This window comes from Nuphar pumila, chromosome 9 (genome assembly GCF_984573655.1).
Source record: "Nuphar pumila chromosome 9, dmNupPumi1.hap1.1, whole genome shotgun sequence".
Taxonomy (NCBI): Eukaryota; Viridiplantae; Streptophyta; class Magnoliopsida; order Nymphaeales; family Nymphaeaceae; genus Nuphar; species Nuphar pumila.
This window is the reverse complement of record NC_143257.1, coordinates 2,349,434-2,366,364: the sequence shown is the minus strand read 5'-3', so window position 1 is coordinate 2,366,364 and position 16,931 is coordinate 2,349,434. Positions and strand designations below refer to the sequence as shown.

General features: G+C 37.1%; 1 protein-coding gene across 1 annotated transcript in view; it reads right to left on the bottom strand.

Annotated features, from left to right (window-relative positions):
- Positions 1-11,461, bottom strand: part of TTN5 (ADP-ribosylation factor family protein) — a 31,608-nt gene extending 20,147 nt beyond the window's left edge. Inside the window, exon 1 of the mRNA XM_090017439.1 lies at positions 11,352-11,461. The gene's annotated coding sequence lies outside the window, so the exon portion shown is untranslated. The remainder of the gene's footprint in view (positions 1-11,351) is intronic.
- Positions 11,462-16,931: the final 5,470 nt, after the last annotated feature.

Below are 16,931 nucleotides of genomic sequence, written 5' to 3'. Positions count from 1 at the left end.
GATGAGAATTCCCCACCTCCATCACATTGGAAAAATTGAATGGACTCAGAAAATTGATTTTTGACAAGGGAAAGAAAATTTTGAAACAAAGAGAAGACTTCCGACTTATTTTTTATGAAATATATCCAAGTGTATCGAGTATAGCTATCAACAAAGATTAGATAGTATTTGCTCCCAGATCCAGAGGCAACTGGGGCGGGTCCCCATACATCAGAACAGATTATCTCAAAAGGTTTTGAAGCTCTCTTATTAATGGAATGAAAAGGCAATACATGACTCTTGCATGAAAGACAACTGGAACATTTGTGACTATTCTCATCCCTATTTAGACTTTCTTTTGGAATGAGATTATTAGATACAAGTTTCTCAATGAAATGACCTCCACAATGACCTAATCGACTATGCCATAAGAATGGCTTATTACATTCAGCAACACTAAAAACATTAGCAGAAGAGGATGAACACGACTTTAATGAAGGCTTTGAATTCAGGTGGACAGGACGAACAACATGACAAGGAGCTTCTTCAAAGACATACATATTGCCTCGTCTCTTTCCTTCAGCGAATGTTTCCCTCGTGCGTAGGTCTTTGACCTGCACAGAGAAGGGAGTGAATTCAACTGAAGCATTATTATCATCAATAAGTTTGGAAACAAAGACAATATTTTTCTTAATATCAGGAGCATAAAGAACGTCAGAAAGAGTGAGAGTGGAATGTGACATAGGAATGACAGTTTTTCCAACATGAGAAACAGGATGGTGGGATCCATCTCCAGTGACAATCGTACTTTTTCCAAAATAGGGAATGGGATTAGAAATCTTACCTGCATCACCTGTTACATGAGTCGCTGCCCCTGAGTCGACAAACCAGGTGCCTTCATCACTCTGCTTCAATTTCAACTCTGACAAGGCAGATATCAACAGATCTTTAATCTCTCCACTACTTGAGAACCTTTTTTTGTTTTCTGTCTGTGGACCTTTTCCTTTATTCTCTGGATTATGCCAACAATTCGCCTTGATATGCCCCTTTTGTTACAAAGGAAGCAGGTAGGAATGGATCTTGACCCTTGCGCATGAGTTAACATATTTGGAGTGGGAAGCAGACCATGCCCTCCGTGTCCACTTCGCCCTTGTCCTCCTCGTCCTCGTCCTCTACCATAAGACACCCCTGTGGCAAAAACTTCCTGAGAATTTGTGTGGACGTGAGATTCCTCAAAGAACCCTTTCAGAGTCATCTCATACTAAATTAATTTTGCTCGTAACTCATCAAAGGTAGGAAGGGCAGGGAGACACAATAGGGAAGTGACGATCATGTTGTAGTCGGATCCCAATCCACTCAGAGTCTGTTGTACCATATCGCTATCGCTCACCACGCATCCTATAACTGCAAGTTGGTCTGTGATGGTCTTCATCTTGTTCAGATATTCCATGATGGTCATGGAATCTTTTCTCAACATCTGAAATTCCCTCTTGAGAAAAACCATTCTCGCCTGCGAAACTTGTGAATATGTTTGAACCAATTTTTCCCAAAGTTGCAAAGCAGTACAGTTGTCGGGAATTGCAACAAGAACCTCTTAGGACAAGGTGGAAGTGATGTATGCAACCACTGACTGATCTTTCCTTTCCCATTTGAGGTACTCAACATTCTTAACATACACAATTGAACTTACTCCTTTGTCGTCTTTTTCTTCTCTCATAACAAATTCGATTGGGGCGGGAGAGGTTCCATCAAGGTGACCTAAGAGACCTTGACTCCTTATAAAATGAATGATTTGTCTCTTCCAAATCAAGAAATTTGAGGTATTCAACTTTTCAGAAACGAGTTGATTGAGAAAGCTTGAAGAAAGATTCAATTGAGAAGAATAAGGATCCATTGAGAAATAAAATTCAACAAGAGTGTTCACGAAGTGCTCAGTCCCTCTTTTTTTTTTCTTTTTTTTTAAATAAGCAAGAGACCGCATGCTGTCAGATTCAGAAAAATATTGAGGCTAAACATTGAACTTTTCTTTACACTCTTGGAAAAATTTTGAGATTGACGTGATGAAAAGAAAATTTCACACGTTAAATATGTTTTCAGGGAAATGTAGAAGATGAAAGTCAGGGAAGAGGAACGTACAGCAAAAACTGGTATATCTAGATATGCAAAACAGATACAAAAGAGAAGATAGGACAAAGAGAACAAATCAAGTGATACCAAACAAGGCAGATCTGAAATAGGTATCGATTTGGCATTTCACGTGAATCGATTTCAGTAATTCACGTGAAAAAGAAAAGAGGAATCTACCCTTTTTGCACAGTCTGTATTCACGTAAAGAGGGTCTACGTGAATCTCAGATTACCACAAAGAGATCAAGCCCACGTGAGATGTGGGTCAGGTGTACAGAAAATTTCAGGAAGAAGGAGAAGAAATGAGCCACATGAATCTCAAGCCCACGTGAGATGTGGGTCGAGTGCACAGAAAATTTCAGAGAACAGAAATAAAAATGAAAAGAGGGAGAAAGGAAGAAAAGTAGAAGGGGAGGAACGAAAAAACTCAAATCTCCGATCATCGCACCTGTCGGAAACCCTCTTCGGCCCTCAGATGGATCTTTGCTCTGATACCATGTAAGTTTTTCTTCTTGTTCCTGTTTGAGGAAGAGAAGAGAGAGAGCTATTTCGGCTGTCACGATTTCTGTTAAGAGAAATCGTGACCTAAATGTATATTTAAGGTTACATTATACAATGGATCCGGGTCTGGTATATCCAGACCCGATAACAAAAAAACATTAACAAAATACATGATCTTCGGGTCGGATCCTGCAGATCCTGCACCTTTTTCACTTAGCTTAAGCTTTTCTAAAATGTTGTTTTTCATATTGTTATTTCGTATGGACCAGAGTTACCGGGAGCTTCTTAGGTAGGTGGAAAGCGCACTTCTTAAAAATTCACTTCAAAAGCGCGATACTCCTCACTTCTGAAACTTCATGGGAATCTCGATTCCCCCACGCTTCTATGATTCTCACATGCATTGTCCATGCTTTCTATATGTTTTTCTCACGTTTCTTTTCTTGTTTTTCATTTGTTTCCTCTCACGCTTCCACTCACTTCCCATGTGCTTTCTCTAAATTGATAACCATCATTGTTAGATTGTAACAAAATTTTAATTGTTACTAAAAAACATGAAATATAAAAACAATCAATTTTATTTTAGTTTTTATTTGCTTCTTGTTCGATTCCTATTCAGTTCTCATATCGATTCCTTTTTTTATTCATGTTTCACTCACTTTCCATGTGCTTTCTCTAAATTGGTAACCATCATTGTTAGATTTTAACAAAAATGTAATTGTTTTACTGAAAAAGCATGAAATATAAAAATAATCAAATTTTACTTTAGTTTTTATTTGCTTCTTGTTTTATTATTGTCCAGTTCTCATATTGTTTCCTTTTTTATTCATGCTTCATTTTCAAATTGATATCCGCTTCTCGCTTCCTATAAATTTTAAAATGCCTCACTTCTCGCTTCTGCTTCCCATGTCGTTTCCCACTTCCCCTTCCTAGCATGACAACCTTGGTATGGACCATTCACAAAAAATTGGTCCACAAGGATGAACCTTATTCAAGTTCTAAGATGAAGTCTGAAATTTGGAGCTTATGTTGTGAATCTTTTTGACAGTTCGATGAGTCTATGGAGGAGAGGGAAGCTATGCATTTATGGCCCCAAGGAGGTTCTAGTATTGAATCCTTGCTCTCAGTACCACCCAAATGCATTTCTATTTAATTTGCTAGTTAGAGTTTGGATGCAGGTTGCAAGCTTTTTCTTTCATTCAAAGATTTGGATTGTATGTAAATAGCAATGTTTTGCAACCTGAGTCAAAGGTGATTGACATTGCCATGGTTCATCCTCACAACTATCATTGGGTTGCTCTTTTGAAGGCTTATTATGAAGGTCATTTGACATCATCACCTACCATGGTCAATTTTGTTGGTAAGTATGCTAGAATTGACTTTGCAGTTTGAGGTCTTGCTTCCTTTATATTTTTTATTGGTAGGGTGGGAAATGAGATGAGCCACTCAATGGGTTGTAATGAATTGCTCAATCAGATGATTGATAGGGTGGGAAATGAGATGAGCCGCTCATGGATCAGCTCATGTTCAGCTTGTAAAGAGTTTATTGAACTTGTGAAATAGGCTCAGCAATCAGAACATGAACAATCAATGTTCGGCTCGGGTCAGCTCTTATAGAATCATTATTTAATAATAAATATATTTTACATATATTTATATCACAAAGTGTAGATGGTTAAAGTGTTTGGCTTGCAAGTAATAAGTTCATAATTCAAATCCTATCACTTACAAGTTTGAAACAATTATTTATTTTGTAAATGAGCCAGTTTGAGCTTGGCGCATTAGGTTTAGGATCCAAATTCTACTATTTCTAACTTTAAAAAATATATTTTTTTGTAAATGAGCTGGATCTTGATCAGATCGTTTAGCTTAGGCTCTTCATCATGAGGTCTAGCTTGGCTCTGCTTGGTACAAGAAATGAGCGGAGCTTGAACACCCTTTGTTTGGTTTGTTCGTCTCGTTTAGCATCCCTACCAATTGGTGGCTTGAGTTGGACTACAATCAAACATCAAGGATATATTCTTTCTCTTGTATACATTTAGAGGGTAAACCCAACGTGTGATAATCCACACATATGCACCACAACCCTTTTTCAACACCAAGACCATAGACAAGGCAAAAGAGGATGTATTGGGCCTTAGATGATCTTTTTCAAGCAACTTCAAATTATGTGGTTTCTCCTAATGGGACAATGTTTGTACTGAAACAAGAAAGGGATAACAAGAGAGTGCCATGTTACTAGGACACAGCAAAACAGGCCATGTACCCGTGTCGACACGGCCCAACACGCGTATGGGTATCGGGTGCAGCACGAGAATGTGGGCCTATGGGTTGTGTCGGGTCCAACTAAGACCCAACCCAAAACCCACACTCGCGTTTTTTTATTTGTCAAACTTCCCCCATTCCACCCTCGTCAGGAGGGGAGAAGAAGAGAGAGAGAGAGAGAGAGAGAGAGAGAGACTAAGGTTTCCAGAGAGGGTAAAGAGGAAAGAATGAGAGAGCGAGTGGTACCTACCTTCTCCGTCTTCTTCTTCACCTCCTTGTTCTCTTTCGTACCTAGAGAGAAAGAGAGTGGGGCTGGGGTTGGTCTTCTCCATCGTCTTTGTCTTCTCCTTCGTGGAGAGAGAGAGAGAGAGGCCTCCGGCGAGCGACTAAGGTTTCCAGAGAGGGTAAAGTGGAAAGAATGAGAGAGCGAGTGGTACCTACCTTCTTCGTCTTCTTCTTCACCTCCTTGTTCTCTTTCATACCTAGAGAGAAAGAGAGTGGGGCTGGGGTCAGTCTTCTTCATCGTCTTCGTCTTCTCCTTCGTGGAGAGAGAGAGAAAGAGACGGTTGGGAAGGGGGTTACGAGGTACCCCTTTCCTTTATATAAAAAGTATTTTTATTCCCCCTCCTTTTTTTAAATTACATATATAAACCTTATTTTCATTCCCCTCTCCTTTTTTTGAAAACTACATATATATGATCCAAACCCAAACCTTTTATATATATATAGTCGTGTCCTCATACCCTCATTTTTTTAAATTGTCGTGTTGTAACTTCCATACCCGCACCCGTACCTAGGTGACAGAGTGCCACTTATGAGCTTACAAGAAAACAAGGACCACTTATGGGTCAACACAAAAACACATGGTCCACTTAGGGGCCAAGAACACATTAAAAAATATAGAATTTTATATACTCAAAATGCTTGAGAAAGCATTGGCTTACAAGAGGGGGAAGCACCCCTATATACATAAAGACACACCCAAAGAGTCATTGGGATTCTCCCCAACTGCTAGAAATAGAGTCGTTGGGGAGGTCCCAACGACTCTAATTCCCTTTTACATAAATGCCCTCAACCCCAATCCTATTTACTAAGTTACAAAATAAAAATAAAAAATATAAGGCTATTGCACCCCTAATGGGCACAACCTATTACAACATTGTGAAAAAAACTAAAATACCCCTAATGGGTATGCCTCATTACAAAGATGGAAATATATAATAGGAGATACATATATATATTCTAACAATGTCAACATTCTTCCTATAACACCATTGGGTAAGACAACTCTCTGAATACGCCAAGTTGCTACAAGCTTTCATCCAAATCAACCACATCTAAACCAAAAGGAAAGCTTGAGAGCCCAATTACTAGCTGCTATAAGTAAATATAAAAGGCTATAGTTTCCTTTGCTTTCATCCATTTTGTTATGCACTTGTACTCACTTGATCTTTAACTCAGTTTATACCTAAACCCATTTACGCTCAAACCCCTTCATGTTTGCATCCATAACAATCAAGGATCTGATTCTAAATCATTTCATGAATTATAAATCATAATCATACCATTATAAAAGCATAAGCATGGATAGTGGACGCAATTTTTTCCCTTATAACTTTTTGTCAAATGATATCTTTATCTTGTGTTTTCATAATGGAATTATAAACTTCTTTATGCATTTGTAACTTTTTTCCAAAAATATAATGCATTGCTTACATGGAACTTTTATAATATTCGTTAAAAACTAATGACTTCCTGTTTAATTAGGCAACTTTTATATACCCAAAAATGTTTCACTTTCCCCCCTCCCATCCCTCCTTAATTATCTCAATTGTCAACTACTTTCACTTTTTTTTTTCAAAAACTCTCTAACCTATAGGTAACCTGGTTGTCTAAAAATTACTGTTTGGATTACAATAAACCTAGTTTTGTAATTTTTTACTAAAATAACTTATAAAAATTAATTTTTAAGTAAAAATTACTGTTTTATAAGTAAAAAAAGAAAGTCATTTACAAAAGAAAACTCAGGTCATCATGTCATCTGCCTATAACTATTTCAATATCTAACATTATCATAATGTCCAAATTACATAAGATATTCTTGAAAAAAAATACCAAGATGTGTAAAATGAATTACTACACTTAGTATTTATCTAGCTCAGGTAGATGGTTATCTCAAATTGACTAAACAAGAGCTTTTTTAAAGCCTTAGCAGATTCAGGATCCCCTAACAATCTCCTTATACTGACAGCAACTTATCTATTGCCAAGCATTACCGGAAAATTTGATAAAGTCACATCCAGATCTTTATTCTCTTGATACAACTTGATGAGGTCCTCTACAACGTAGTCCTATCTTATTCTCAAAAAAGAAAATGTACAGTCCGATCTTGTAATTACCATGAATCAGGCAACCATTAAGTAAAGCTCCCAGCACGGAAATGCTTGGGTCAGTTGACGGTCGTATCTTATACATCCTTCTCATGATAAGCACACATCTTCAACCATCAAACATACCCGTATGACTACATGTTATACAAGGGCATCAATGAACATAATCCTATCAGGATATAAGCCTAACATGATCATTTGAGAGAGAGAGAGAAGAGGTTCCGCATGCATGCATGGAAAAGCTTGTCATCGTAAATTTGTAGGTTCTCGCTCCAAAAGAACAGTATGCAAAATCTACTCTGCCACATTTAGCGCACATATAAACAAGAGAAATGCTTGGCTCTAGAGAACCTACAATCTTTGTTCGAACAATGAAAGCATGAATTCATTTTATTTAAGCAAGAGAATCCAATTGTAGAGGCTTTGAAGAAAATGCAATCCAGAAAGGCAGTTGGCCCGGATGGTATACCTATCGAGGCTTGGAAATGCTTGGGTGAGAAAGGTTTAGTATGGTTGGCAAATCTTTTTAATAAGATTTGGAGGACAAATAAGATGCCTAATGAGTGGAGGAAGAGTACTTTGGTGCCTCTCTATAAGAATAAGGGTAATATACAAGATTGCACAAACTATCGTGGTATAAAACTCATGAGTCATACTATGAAACTTTGGGAGAGGGTGATTGAGTATAGGTTGAGGAAGGTTGCCATGATATCGGAGAATCAATTTGGTTTTATGCATGGAAGATCAATTATGGAAGGTATACATCTTCTTAGACAACTTATTGAGAGATATAGAGAGGGGAACAAAGATTTGCATATGGTTTTTATTGATTTGGAGAAGGCATACAATAGAGTACCTAGGGATGTTCTCTGGTGGACAATAATGAAGAAAGGTATCTCTCTCAAGTACATTAATATAATTAAAGATATGTACGAAGGAGTAATAAGTTAATAACCAATGTCCGCACTTGTGGAGGGGTGACAAACAATTTTCCTATAAGGGTTGGGTTACATCAAGGTTCTGCATTAAGCCCTTTCCTTTTTGCTATAGTGATAAATGAACTTACGAGATCAATTCAAGAAAATGTGCCGTGGTGTATGTTGTTTGTTGATGATATTGTTTTGATTGATGAGTCTAGAGCTGGGGTTAATGCTAAGTTAGAATTATGGAGAGAGACTTTGGAAGCAAGAGGTTTTACGTTGAGTAAGAGTAAGACAAAATATATGGAATGTCGGTTTAGTAAGCAACAAAGTAGTGATGAGAGTGTAGTGAAGCTTGGTAAGCAAGAAATAGAGGTGGATGACAGTTTCAAATGTTTGGGATCTATCATTCAAAAGAATGGAGAAATTGATGGAGATGTAAATAATAGGATTAAGGTTGGGTGGATGAAATGGAAAAGTGCAACTGGAGTGTTGTGCGATCATAGAATGCCATTGCGGTTGAAGGGAAAGTTTTATAGGACGACAATTAGACCCGCTTTACTATATGGTACGGAATGTTGGGTTGCCAAGAAACATCATATTCAAAAAATGAATGTAACTGAGATGCGTATGCTTCGATGGATGTGTGGAAAGACACTAAAAGATAAGATTCGAAATGAGGGAATACGTAAGAAGGTAGGCATTGCATCCAATGAAAATAAGATGAGTGAGAATCGTTTACGATGGTTTGGGCATATTTGGCGAAGGCCTATTGATGCTCCGGTTAGAAGGATGGAGAAATGGGAAAATATATTAGCTAAAAGAGGTCAAGGTAGAACTAAGAAGACTTGAATGGAGATGATAAGAAAGGATATGAATGCTTTGAACCTCACCGAGGACATGACATTGGATAGAAATGATTGGAGGAGAAGGATTCATGTGGAGGACCCAAAATGATTTTCTTTTTGGTTCATATCGCCGACCCCAATTGTTTGGGATGAAGGCGTTGTTGTTGTTGTTGAATAGAATCCAATTGTGAGCTGGTTGAAAGCGCACCAACAAGCATGATACAATTGGTCCCCACTTTAAGAAGCATCATCCCATGAAACAGTTCAAAAACATCCCATGAGAACACCACATTGGATGCACACCGATATCAGAGCGTTCTAAGCTACCAAATCTCTCTCAGGCATTTTATCAAACATTTATCACGCACCCTTAACATCACAATTCACCACATGCTCGACCAACAATGTTGTTCTAATCACCATTGCCTCAGTAATTCCAACAAACACTTGGCGTGTAGCCCAAATGCAGCCACACCCGTCAAATCCCCTTGCAGCAGAAGGGCTGTTGGCTGGTCCCTTTTCCAGCCAGCAACAATGAAAGAAAGAGAGAAAGAGAAAGATTCTGGCCACACACACAAAGAGATAGAGAATAGTCTTTGAGTCTGGATTTTCACATGTGCTTTTTTATTTTTATTCAATTTGCAAATTAAAGATGTGTGCATGGTCCACTCCAAGGAGCACGTGAGGTCAATTACAAACTTTAATATGCAACATATTTTATTGTTGAATCAGATCAATATTAGGAGTTAGACACTCTATTTAATTCAAAGATCCACCTCCAACTACAAAAACTAAAGGTATGCATTTTAGTGGAACAAGTATCTTTTGGATCTAAAGTTGACCTAACATTCATAGTGTTGTATTGAATGGTATCCATATCTGATTATCTATGAGACTCGTGCAGATTTAACTACATATCCTTGTAGTTAATTTTTTGATTTGTTCATTTATGTGGTTAGATACTGAAAACCATGGTATAGTTATCAAGCATTTAATCATATAAGTTCTTTCTTCCAATCACATTACCAAATCAGTGTTATCAGAGTCGAAGTGAATCGACCTGACCCATTTGAATTGGATTGCCCAAAAAACGATTCACTTCAGGTCGAATAAAGCACACCTCAAAAACTTGGCCAATTCAACCACGACTGTGCTCAAATCGGGCTGAACTGGGGATGAACCGACTCTTTTGTCTCATGTTTTTATTTTATGATTTTTAAAATTTAAGCAATAAAATTAACAATTCAGCTTGTTTTTTATCAAGCCATAATTGGCTAATTCTCTGAATTGTTTGAAAATCGATTCAGGTCTGAAACTGATTCTGCCAACATTCTACCAAATTATCCACAAAGTTGGTCCTCTTGAACAAACTGACTGATCTTCACAGTAATAGTAGGGTTTCTAAAGATAGGGGTTGTTCCAAAGAGAGTCTTTCCAAAGGGGATATTCTGCAGCAGGATTAACACGTAAATACCAGCAAGGAAACAAACAAATTGTAGCTCCCATTGCAAGGGTCTATGGTGATTATCAGCTAGGAGACCTTCACATCTCAAGACCATGACATTACAATCTCTACCCTTAGAAAAAATAAATGACAATCACAGCAAAGATCACGCCTAACCACGGTCTACCATAATCAATTCAACTGCTTCAAAATAAGCCAATTCATTCCTGTAGTCCTAATGCGTCAAAGAAGTCGACTAAATCTTCTTGTAGTGACGCCAAACTGAACCACCCTTGCTGGAATATTAACGGCGAGTGGAGAATCCATTAGAAATTTTGTCATGGTAACTCTAAGTGATACATCATCAAACAAAAAAAAGAAAAAATAAATAACTCTGTCATGGAAAAAATAGAGATGTCACACAAAAGCAAGTAATGAACAGATTGATACCATGAAAAGAGATAGAGAGTGACCGAATAAATTTGTTATGGATCCCTCAATTTTGAATGATCTCATTTCCATTCAAGCATATCCGCAAATCACTGAACAAATAAAGTCTATATGTTGGCACTCAGGTGTACTATGTCCAATGTAAATGTGTCAAATCAGGTTCCACTAGACCAATGGGCTTCATCACTATCAAGCAAGCAAGCATTAGAACAAGAATCTGCGTTTCAAAACAATCCTCAATAAACAACGTCCTTGATACATATCAGAAGAAGGTGTCTACAAATCACAGAAGCTACGGATAAACGAACACTGCTAACATTACCAAAACCATCAAGACGAAAGCTATACCAGTCCATTAAATGCGTCCAAAATGAGTCTAATCTGATCGTGGAAAACATGGAAGGAACAAATAGGAAAAGAAAAAAAATTACCTTAGAAACCCTAAAAATTAAGGGCCAAACGAATCACATAGACGGCAGGGAGAGTCCCAAAACCTTCTTTTTTCTTCTTCTTCCTCTCTCTCTCCCTCTCTCTCTCTCTCTCTCTCTGACACAAATAGGGGCATTTTGTTGGAAATCTTGCGATTTTATCGCAACTTTTAAAAAACCGGTATAACTAAAAAAACGTGATGTTTTAAAATATCCTCTACTTTTTCAAGATATCATGTTTTTATTATGACACTGTACTGCTACCAATGTGATATTTATCATTTTTATATTTAGAATTATAATGCTTTTTCTTATAGTTTTAAATGTTCTTATCTATATTTCAAATTTTAAAATTTCATTTTTTTCCAGATTTCCTAATAAACAATTTTTTTAAATTCATCGGGAGATTTTCCTTTGCCAACACTAATGCAGATTTTTAACTGGTGGACTTGGTAAGAGTTTGAAAGTTGACCTCACTTGGAGATTACCAGCTTTAGCAGGAAAGTTTTTTCTTTTTTTTAAAGGCAAGCTGGGTTTGTTAAAAACGTTGAGGCTATGCAAAGCGTTACAGTTTCGATGAAGCCAAGCATAAGTATCAAGATGTTGAAGCACAAGTATCACAACAATGAGTAGTGCAAGATGAGAAAACATGCAATTATATAATAAAATAAAAAATAAGTAAATAATTATGTATTTTATTAACAATAACCTTTGAGAAAATATAAATTTTCACCTAAAAAAGAACTACATTCATACACACAAGTATATTCAAACACATAAGCATATATAAGCATACCAAAGATTAAGAACCAAAATATCCAGCTTGGTTTTAAACTAAGATTAAGAACAAAACTAAGATAACATATCTCACCTAATTAAATTAGTATAATGAATTTTAATTCAAATCTCAATTCATAAGTAAATTGAAAATATGTTGAGCTTTCAAAGACCTAGCAAAGAGAAAAAAACAACAACACATGAAGTAGATGAATGATTTGGGTTATAGTGTTTTGTATCACTTGTGCATATATATGTGGGCAAGTTATTCTAATATTAGAGAAATTTACACACATAATAAATTATCAATCACCATTTGGAGTGCAATGCTTTGCAGGCCAAACAATGCAAAAATAAATAACATTATTTTATTCTTCAAATTAAAAGAGCAATATATACAACACGAGAAAAAAACACCAAATCATATTTCCTTTTAATGAACAACAAGCAATGTTTAAACCAAACAACTCATAATTAGGGTTCATTTGCTTGAAAAAAGAATCTCCAAAAACTCATAAAATTTTAAGGATATATATATAGAGATAGATAGATAGATAAATAGAGAGAGAGAGAGCGCGGCGACCCGTACTAAAAACCAAAAAAGAAAAGACTAAACAACTTTTAGAAAAATGAAAAGACATGTAGCCCTTGATGCACACACTTGCCAACATAATTCACATTATGTGAATATGTGAAATATTACCTTACCCTCTTCCTTAATGCACATCTCTTGAGCGAGGCGTGCGCTCCTCCTCAATGCACATACCTCGAGCGAGGAGTGCACCTCAAACACCAAGGTGCACACCTCTTAAACAACAACGCCTCCATACTGCCCCTCGAGATATCAAGGTGCACCTCGCACCAGAGGCATAAGCTACACGCCTTGAAGCATAAGTACTTAACAATATTGACCCCCACCAGTTACCATTCAAGGTTTTGAACCTGCAACGTCCCACCACAAGGAGACTTGAACTGACAGCTCCTACCAACCAGGCATTATATTTAAAAAAAAAACACACATTAAAGAACTATCAGCGAGTAAGCCCAAACTAGTACAACAAATAAGATTTATGATAAATTCTTAAATAAACACAAAATTTTAAGCACCACAAAAAGCTAACCCAATGAAATAATCAACTAGGAAAACCCTAACTATGGGTAGAAGAATCACCACACAGCCTTATTTTCAAGGAGCCCTCAAGGCATGTTCATCCGGGGTTGGTGCCATCCATAAGGTGACCATGAGCCTCTTCTTTACACTGACAAAGATACTAATGGTATAAAATATGTTATTTTATTAAGGTATTTATAATTTTATGATTAAAAGAGAAGATTGCATAAATAACATAATTTTTGTATGTTTTTGAAGGCTACAAAAAATACATGTGCAAATTAAGGTTTTGCCTTAGCCAATGAGCTAAATGATATATTGCGAGAACTTCGTACGCTTGTGCGAAAGGTAAAAAGGTCCTAAAAATTAGCCTATTTTCAGTTTTAGTTGCGTGTTTCGAAAATTTTTAAGGCATTTAGGAAAATGCATCATTTTGTCATCCAATAAGGTCATTTTTTGATAGATAGATTTATTTATCAATTAAGATCAAGCAAAAATCACCTGCAACCACATGTTTTGTTGGGACCTAGAAAAAAATGTGTCCTAACAGACATACACATATACATGACCTAGCACCAATGGGGGCTTCACTTGCCTGGTAAGAGCAGCTAGTGCACGGTCACCTTGTGTTGGGAGGTTGCATGTTCAAAACCAAAAGGTATAGTTGTATAACTGGTAGTGGTCTATCCCTAACCCCAACTTGCCTTTCAAAAAGGAAAAAAAATATACATGACCTAGCAAGTGGCCTTATGTTTGATGGTCCAACTCAATCAGAATCAGGGCTAGGAAATGAGATGAACCACTTGTGGTTCGGCTTATGTTCAGCTCATAAAGAGTTCATTCGAACTCATCAAACAGGTTCAACAACTTCGAGCATGAATAACCAGTGTTCGACTCGTCTTGGCTCGACTCAAATGGGCTTGTTAATTAATAATAAACATATTTTGCATGTATCTATATCATAGAGTGAAGATTGTTTAAGTGTTTGGCTTGCAAACAATAAGTTTAAAATTCCAAAAACTATTGTTTACAAGTTCTAAACAATTATTTATTTTGTAAATGAGCCACTTTGAGCTTGACTTAATAGGTTTACAATCCAAATTCTATTAATTTTCAACTCTAAAAAGGTATGTGTTTTGGTAAGCGAGTCTGCTTGGGTTTTTCATTATCTCAAGCTTGGCTTGGCTCCAAGCCAAGAAACGAGCCGAGCTCGAACACCCTCTGATTGGTTTGTTCGGCTTGCTTAGCAGCCCTCCTGACTCAGGGTGGAGCTCAACAGCTACCGTGCTGGATCCTGCACGATTGCGGGCCTTCTGAAGTCGATACGATCCAGCAGCGTAAGGGCGACACAGGAATTTAGCGTCTCTAGCGCCTTAGGGTTACGTATAAATACCAGTGAGAGCGTCACCGTCTCTCGTTCCCTCGTCCTGGTCTCAAACGCCGAGAGAGAGAGAGAGAGAGAGAGAGAGAGAGAGAGAGAGAGAGAGAGAGAGAGAGAGAGAGAGACTAGGTCTCAGGAAATGCCTCCGAAGACAGCTAAATCGAAGGATGGCCTGGCGGAGCGGCCGATCCTCGGAAGGTTCTCGTCCCACCTCAAGATCGGTGTCGTAAGTTTCCGGGCATTTCTTTTGTTGTTTTTGTCGTTTTGTAGGAGAGATTTTTTATTCGATGAGATTGATAGAATGAATTGATCGATATTTGGCGAGAATCTAATGTGTTACGATTGATTTTGGTGCACTAGTGTTGTTCATGTCGATTTTGTTGCGTTCGCTAGAGATCTGGTGGTAACAGAAGTAAATTTAGTGATATTTTGAGTTGTTTGGTTTCTCGTTTAGTCGAACTACAGGGTCATTATGCTAGATAGATCGTTACATTCATCCGACGAGTTTTTCCAGTTTTATGAAAATATCCGTTTTTCAAGAAGTTTGTAGGTTTGTGAGAATTTTTTATGCAGAAAATCATGTTGAGTAGCAATGCAAATAATTTTATGATCTATTTCTAAATCAGGATCGATTCCACACAGTTTACGGTGGTTCTAGTTCAGGGTTTAATTTGTTGTGTTAGATTAAGCTAGCGATATGAGTTAACTGGGTACATTATATGCCCACACAATGCAAATTTGGTAAAATGCCGAGTTCTTTATGTTTCATTTGGGAAGTCATTTATTTGGCAATCAAACTTTTGGCACCTATTATAAATTTTGTAGTCTGGTACATATAACAGGACGGTCCGATTATGCTATATGATTTGTCCCTCTGGTAATGTGAACTTCTGCAGGACTAGCTTATAACCCAAGTGCATTTTAGTCATCTGAATTAGTTATGTAATTTGGAATGGGAAGTGATTTTGAACATTCTAGTTTGTTAATCTAAACTGGCATTAACATCAAGAGTTTAAGGGTGACTGTCTAGTGTTGGTTCCATGACCTTCCCCCAAACTTCAAACTTGATTTGCTGTTTTCGAACAGAATTAAGATGAGATTAATGTTGATAGGCTTCTTGAGATGCTTTTTAATGCTCAATTACGTCAGTTACCATCGCTCTGTCATGTAAAAAATGCCTGTCTTATTTTCTCTTTTTCTGCTTCCTTTTCCATGTGATTGTAAGCAAGTTATAGATCTTGGTATCTGGATTTTTTTCAGGGAGGGAAACTCTTGCAACTAAGTAAAATGTTTCTTATTGGAAAATCTTGAGAAATTATCCGCACTTATGGAACTTGGAAAAGGTTTTTTTTTTTAAAGTTAACTGCAGTTACCAGTGTTGTGAGAGGCGTATGGCTCAGTACCTGAAGCGTTCGCCTCAGAGGCGAGGCGCACACTCAAGGTACTGAGGCGTTGCTATGATGCGCTTAAAGTAAATATAAAAAAAGTATACACGGGATTTACCATGGTTTAGGCAATTCGGAGATGCTACCATCGGCCTTCTCTTCGGCCTTCCATTCCTTGAGAGCCCACAAGGCGTAAATGATCATCAGCACCCCAAGAAAGTTTACCGACATACAACCAGTGTTGTGAGAGGCGTACGCCTCAGTCATCGCATTTAACAACCTTGGCAGTTACTACCAATCTATCTTGGGGTTGGTACAAAATTGTAACATTTTGACCCTCCAACATTTGGACTATATTCTTGGTCTTTATGTCAACTCGGGTTTGGGGGGCTTATGAATTAGGTGTGTGTTGATTTGATCTGTTCCTCGATATTTGATTTTATTTTATTTTTTGGTTTATCATCAAAATGTGTTTGACCATCGTCCTCATGCCACATCAAATTGGTCAACTTTTAGGAGAGCGAGATAAAACTTTGTAGGAGAAGAGAGAAAAATAATTAAGAAATTTTAAAGGTCATATTTTAGATTTTGCTATGCATTTAGTGTAAAAAACTGTTTTCTTGTTTTTGATTAACCACAAAGTTTATGTGCACTTTTGAAAATTTCCAAAACATAGGCGTGTTCTCAAAGAGTCTTACTGCCACAATAAAACCATAATGTTTCAGAATTAGGTGGTAATTTTAAAATATTGTTTTGTTTGAGTTTTTTATGAGTTTTAGAATGTATCACGAATATTTTCAAAATATTACTATGACTGGGCCACTAAGGCTAGTTGCCACTGTGTTTTTGCCATAGTGTCCTTTTCTACTGCTTTAAGCCAATAAAAACCAACCATATTAAAGTTCTTCATTCTTTATATATATATATAT